Below are 6,340 nucleotides of genomic sequence, written 5' to 3'. Positions count from 1 at the left end.
TATCCTAGGAAAAAGAGTCCAGAACAAAAGCCAGTCAGTGCCTCTGCTCACGAGATATGCAAAAATAAGAGACCTATGGAGAATTGTCTCCCAACACCTCTTCAGAAAGAGATTTTCAGCAGCTATCCCAAATGGTATCTTGTAGACTGCTGCTTCTCACCTGGAGAATAAACATGCATATTCCTGGGCCTCACCCCAGAGATTCTGATTTAGTAGGGGTGGGGCCCAACAATATGCATTTCTAAAAGATCCCAAGTGAAACTGATGCTGGTGGTTCCTGGACCACCCTTTCTGCACTACTGTAGATGACAACTTCACTGATGTGTAGAAAATAAATGGAATTAGAATTTGAGGAAAAGGTGGTGACGAAACCCACAAATAGAAGCAAATAAAGAAAAACAGAAGGAAATAAAGAGGGGAGGAGTTGGTCTACTCTCACTCAGGGTGAGCAGCATTGGGATTTGGATTTTCAGGACTATTTCAGGACTATGCACATGGCAATGAATTTGTACCTTTGACTTTCAGCTTGGACGTGACAAAGTTATTTTGCTTTCCTAAGCCCATGACTCAGAACTGGGAGGTGTGGGCTTCCCTGGTGGCGCAGTGGTTGGGAATCCGCCTGCCAATGCAGGGGACACGGGTTTGAGCCCTGGTCCGGGAAGATCCCACATGCCACGGAGCAACTAAGCCCTTGCGCCACAACTACTGAGCCTGCGCTCTAGAGCCTGCAAGTCACAACTACTGAGCCTGCGAGCCTAGAGCCCGTGCTCCGCAACAAGAGAAGCAACCGCAATGAGAAACCTGTGCACAGCAATGAAGACCCAACACAGCCCAAAATAAATTAAAAACAAAAAACAAAAAACAAAACTGGGAGGTGTGATCCTACACGAGCCCAATCTGAGAGGCGAAGTTCATGCTGAACAAAATGTGTCTGTTCTCATTTGTTTCCTTCTTCTACTGAGCTTCATTTCACCCTGCACTTGAGACAGAAAGTCTCCTGAGTAGGTGATGTTGGATTTTTCCTCCCCAAAAACATGTATCTATTGATATGGTATCTTCAAGACATGCGTGTTCATATTGGCATCTGTCACACAAAGTGTATGATAAACGAAATAAATAATATTTACTTGAAAAAATTTTCCTATGTTATTTTTATGCTCTTCTGATAAAACAGGCCAAATTATAGCTTTATTTTTATAAATACAGTTTTCATTAACTTCAGAGACACTTGCACATGAGTCTCTAGACACTCCTACAAATATCTTGTTATTTATTACGTTTTAACCATCACATGGTACATGTGTAGTATATATTTGATTCCCTCTGAGATCAAGATTAAAGTTGCCACTTGAAAACATAAATGCAGAGCCTACAACTGGAGGAATAATAATCCTTTTTCAGTATTCATCCTCTTCAACTCCTCTACTCTATTTGATGTTGTTATTTATGCTCTCTTCGAGGCATCATATTCCCTTAACTTCCATGACATCAAATTTGGGGAGTTTTGGGGGATAATGATTTTATCACTTTAATAAAATTTATCCATGCTCATTATTTGTTTTTTTTTATTTTTAACATCTTTATTGGAGTATAATTGCTTTACAATGGTGTGTTAGTTTCTGCTTTACAACAAAGTGAATCACCTATACATATACATATATCCCCGTATCTCCTCCCTCTTGCATCTCCCTCCCACCCTCCCTATCCCACCCCTCTAGGTGGTCACAAAGCACCGAGCTGATCTCCCTGTGCTATGCGGCTGCTTCCCACTAGCTATCTATTTTACATTTGGTAGCATATATAAGTCCATGTCACTCTCTCACTTCATCCCAGCTTACCCTTCCCCCTCCCCATGTCCTCAAGTCCATTCTCTACATCTGCATCTTTATTCCTGTCCTGCCCCTAGGTTCTTCAGAACCTTTTTTTTTTTTTTTTAGATTCCATATATATGTGTTAGCATACAGTATTTATTTTTCTCTTTCTGACTTACTTCACTCTGTATGACAGACTCCAGGTCCATCCACCTCACTATCATTATTTCTTTTAAAACTAAGCAACACAGAAAAGTGTTAGAAAGCAAAGAATTACCCCAAATCACATCAAACAGAAACAAACAGTGTTAATATTAGGTGAACAATATGCCACACTCCTCTCTATACCTGTAGAAATAGAATGAAGAAATGGGTAGGTATATACATAGATTAGAGAAAGAAAGAAAAAGAGGGAAACAAACAGGAAAAGATAGAATGATAAGACCACCTCATAAAATGGGATTATATTCTAAATGTTGTTTTTAATCAGATGTATTAAAATTTATATGAATTTAAAAGAAAGAAGAGGGACTTCCCTGGTGGTGCAGTGGTTAAGAATCCACCTGCTAATGCAGCAGACACGGGTTCGATCCCTGGTCTGGGAAGATTCCACATGCTGCGGAACAACTAAGCCCATGCGCCATAACTACTGAGCCTGTGCTCTAGAGCCCATGAGCCACAACTACGGAGCCCATGCGCTGCAACTACTGAGCCCGTGTGCTGCAACTACTGAAGGCTGCGCACCTAGAGCCCGTGCTCCACAACAAGAGAAGCCACTGCAATGAGAAGCCTGCACACCGTAACGAACAGTAGCCCCTGCTCACTGCAACTAGAGAAAGCCTGCGCGCAGCAACGAAGACCCAACACAGCCGATAAATAAATAAATAAATAAATAAATAAATAAATAAATAAATAAATAAAATAAAATAAAATAAAATAAAATTACTTTTAAAAAGATAAATAAATAAAAGAAAGAAGAAATTGAAGGGATTTCCAGTTTAAACTGGTAGGATGAACAGATGCGCTTACCTCTAATACATCTTGAAACCTCACTGAAATGAGAGCAAATGGATAGAGAAGAAAAAAATGTACATATACAAGAAAAAAAAGAGAGAATGGGGAAAAGACAATACCACAAATTTTGGAGAGGGGAAAGCCAATAGATGAGTAGTAACCAATATACCTGCGTGCCAAGCCAGCAGTGAGAAACACTGAAACACCACAGAACCCCAGATGCCTCAGGCAGAGACAGGAAAGGTGACACTGAAACACCACAGAACCCCAGATGCCTCAGGCAGAGACAGGAAAGGTGACAGGGAAGGTAGGGCTTAAACACTACTTGAAAGTCTATTTAAGCATAGTTAGAAACTGGAACCCTCATCCACTGTAAATGTAAAATAGTACAGACGTTTTGCAAAACAATCTGACAATTCCTCAAATGACCAAACATGGAGTTATCATGTGACCCAGCAATTCCACTCCCAAGTGAAACGAAAACACATCCACACAAAAACTTGTACATGAATGTTGATAGCAGCATTATGCCTAACAGCCTCCAAAGTGGAAACCACCCAAATGTCCATCAACTGATGAATGAAAAAACAAGATGTGCTATATCCATACAGCGGAATGTTATTCGGTCACAGAAAGGAGTGAAGTTCCAATATATGCTACAACGTGGATGAACCTTGAAAAGATTATCCCAAATGAACAAAACCAGTCACAAAAGATCATATATTGTATGATTCCATTTATATGAAATGTCCAGAATAGGCAAATCCACAGAGACAGAAAATGGATTAGTGGTTACCTAGGGCCGGGCGGGTGACGGAGAATGGTGAGTGACTGCTGGTGGGTACGAGATTTTCTTTTCTAAAAATGTTCTAAGATGTATTGCGGTGATGGTTGCACAACTCTGTGAATTCAGTAAAAACCCTGAATTTAATACTTTAAGTGCGTGAATTATATCACAATAAAACCACGTTTAGAAAAAAGTAGTCAGTTACACTCCCAGATGCCCTCCCCTACTCAGCACAGTCAGGCCACTGGTCCTCCCCTATTTTGTCAAAAGATCAGAGACTTGTTCTCTGGCGAGGGTAAACCTGCAGGCCTCTGGACTGAGTGACGGCAGGCCAACTGAAGGCAGGCGCTGGAGTGACAACAGAGGAGTTCAAGTTCACGTGCTGAATGTTGAGATTCTCAGCCTTCTTTCTCCCTCAGAAACCAATGTGCTCATGGTTCTAATAAAGAAGAGCAAAACCAAAATTTGAATATTGTGGGTGGGGAGAAAAAAGGTAAAGGAGGAAAACCCAATAAGGAATTCTACATAAAAATGATGTGCCACCTAGCATGTGGTCTCCCACTTAGTGCTCAGTAAATATTTTGTGAATTAATAAATAAATCAATAAATGACTGGAGCTTCTGGAGAAGCAACAAGCCATGTACCATGAGAAGTGATGTGCTGGCATAGTAAATCTTTTCTGGAAAGCAATTTAGCAATATATCTCAGGAATGCTCAAAAAAGTTTCCTCAGTAATTATATTTTTAGTAATTATCCTTGACAAATACTCTCAGAAATGTAAGCAAATGTTTATGTGTAAAGATCTTCAGTGCAGTGTCATTCCATAATCATAAATTTTGGGAAATCTAAATATTCAATAACAGGAATATTATTAAATATATTCAATGTATCTATATATTAATGAAATTCATTAAAAAGTGATTTCGAAGTCCATTTCACCATTTCATTATAATATGGAAATGTTACCAATGATGGGTGAAAATATTAGGACACAAAATTGACACAAAACACTGGGACACAAAAACGTCAAAAACTCTGAAATAAACTCTTGTTTAAACCTAACCTCCTCAGCCCTAATCCAGATGCCACACTGTTTTTGCATCTCTCTCTCGCTCTTTGCCTGCTCTAATCATGCATGATCCCTCTGTCCCGTATTCTTCTGGATTCCAATAGCAATTTGTCTGCCCTTCTTATTCCACTTAATAAATATTAGTCGTATCCTTTCTCTCTTTTTTAAGCTTCTGGAAGGCAAGAATTACATCTTAAATTCATGCCTCCTTTAGTAACCAATAAAATGCCTTGCACACAGTCAGTACATTCATCATTTTTCACCAATTCAATAGACAACTATTATATGTCTGTTGTATACCTAGAACTACAAAGGAGAAGTTAAAAGAGCACAGACACGGGCTTCCCTGGTGGCGCAGTGGTTGGGAGTCTGCCTGCCGGTGCGGGGGACACGGGTTCGGGCCCTGGTCTGGGAGGATCCCGCGTGCCGCGGGGCGGCTGGGCCCGTGAGCCACAATTGCTGGGCCTGCGCGTCTGGAGCCTGTGCTCCGCAACGGGAGGGGCCGCGATGGTGAGGGGCCCGCGCACTGCGATGAGGAGTGGCCCCCGCTTGCCACGACCGGAGAGAGCCCTCGCACAGAAGCGAAGACCCAACACAGCCATAAATAAATAAACAAACAAAAAAAGTGGAGAATTGTTTAAAAAAAAAAAAAGAGCACAGACACGACATCAAGAAACTTGGGTTCGAAATTAGGCTGTGCATGACTTTGGACACACTGGTTAACAACATTAGGCCTCATTTTCCCAATAGTGAAATAATGCCTTAGGTCAGTACTCCCAATGAACGTTAAGATGAGGATTCATGTGCCAGTGATTTATTAAGTGCTCCCAGGAAAGATGGTGGCGGCAGGGGTCGGGGAACAGAGAGGGAAAAAACAAACAAGGGTATGACCTCAGGTGAGGTCCCAGCCTGAGTCCGATCAGGGGAGCTCTGGATCACACAAGTAAAGCCTCCACCCTGTTTCTACTTGAGTCAAGGGGGGTGGACTTTCATATTCACACCTGTCAGTCACTGGCCAAGCTTCCTTGATGCAGGGACAGAGCCAGGGGTAGGTATGGTAAGGCTAAACTCCCAGGTACTTTCGGTTCTCTGTGTCTGGGCAAAGTGGTTCCAGTAGCCCAAGGCTATTCCTTTGAAGAAAGTCACAGAAAGCCTTTAGAAATGAAAGAACGCATAAGTTGTGGGAGGGATGGCATTGTGGATGGAGGTCAGTGGCCACTACAGAGGGTAATGGAGTAGGTGACCTCTAAATCAGTTTTCTGAGTCAAATTTCAACAAGTCTACTATATTTAATACAAAAGACACAATCATTAAATCTATTTGGGGAGACAAAATGAACATATATTAAATCACTGGATGCTAAGTCGATGTACACTCAAACATAAACACCACTCAGAAAAAGGGAAAATGCAGAGCTTAATCTGAAAGGTATTATAAAGGAGGTAAATCTGTTAGTTAGCCATGAAAGAAATGCGAGCTTATAAGTGCAGTTCTTCTACACAAATCAGTTTCCCTAAAATCCTGAACAACAAAATGCTTCCTCTGAATCCAACTTTCTCTTCTCTTCATCTTCTTTCCCACTGAACTTGCGTTTAAACTCTTTATGCCATCCGGGCTCTCAAATCCTCTGCCTTCTACCCCTCCTGCCATTACTTCCTC

General features: G+C 41.3%; 1 long non-coding RNA gene across 1 annotated transcript; it reads left to right on the top strand.

Annotated features, from left to right (window-relative positions):
* Positions 1-1,691: 1,691 nt before the first annotated feature.
* Positions 1,692-5,342, top strand: LOC309620026. Its single transcript, XR_014239384.1, has 2 exons — positions 1,692-3,068; positions 3,121-5,342. It is a non-coding gene; the product is annotated as an uncharacterized lncRNA (long non-coding RNA).
* Positions 5,343-6,340: the final 998 nt, after the last annotated feature.

The sequence above is a fragment of the Balaenoptera borealis genome (genome assembly GCF_965194805.1).
Source record: "Balaenoptera borealis genome assembly, chromosome: X".
In the NCBI taxonomy this organism is placed as follows: domain Eukaryota; kingdom Metazoa; phylum Chordata; class Mammalia; order Artiodactyla; family Balaenopteridae; genus Balaenoptera; species Balaenoptera borealis.
The sequence above is the reverse complement of the archived record's forward strand: the minus strand, read 5'-3'. Positions and strand labels throughout refer to the sequence as shown.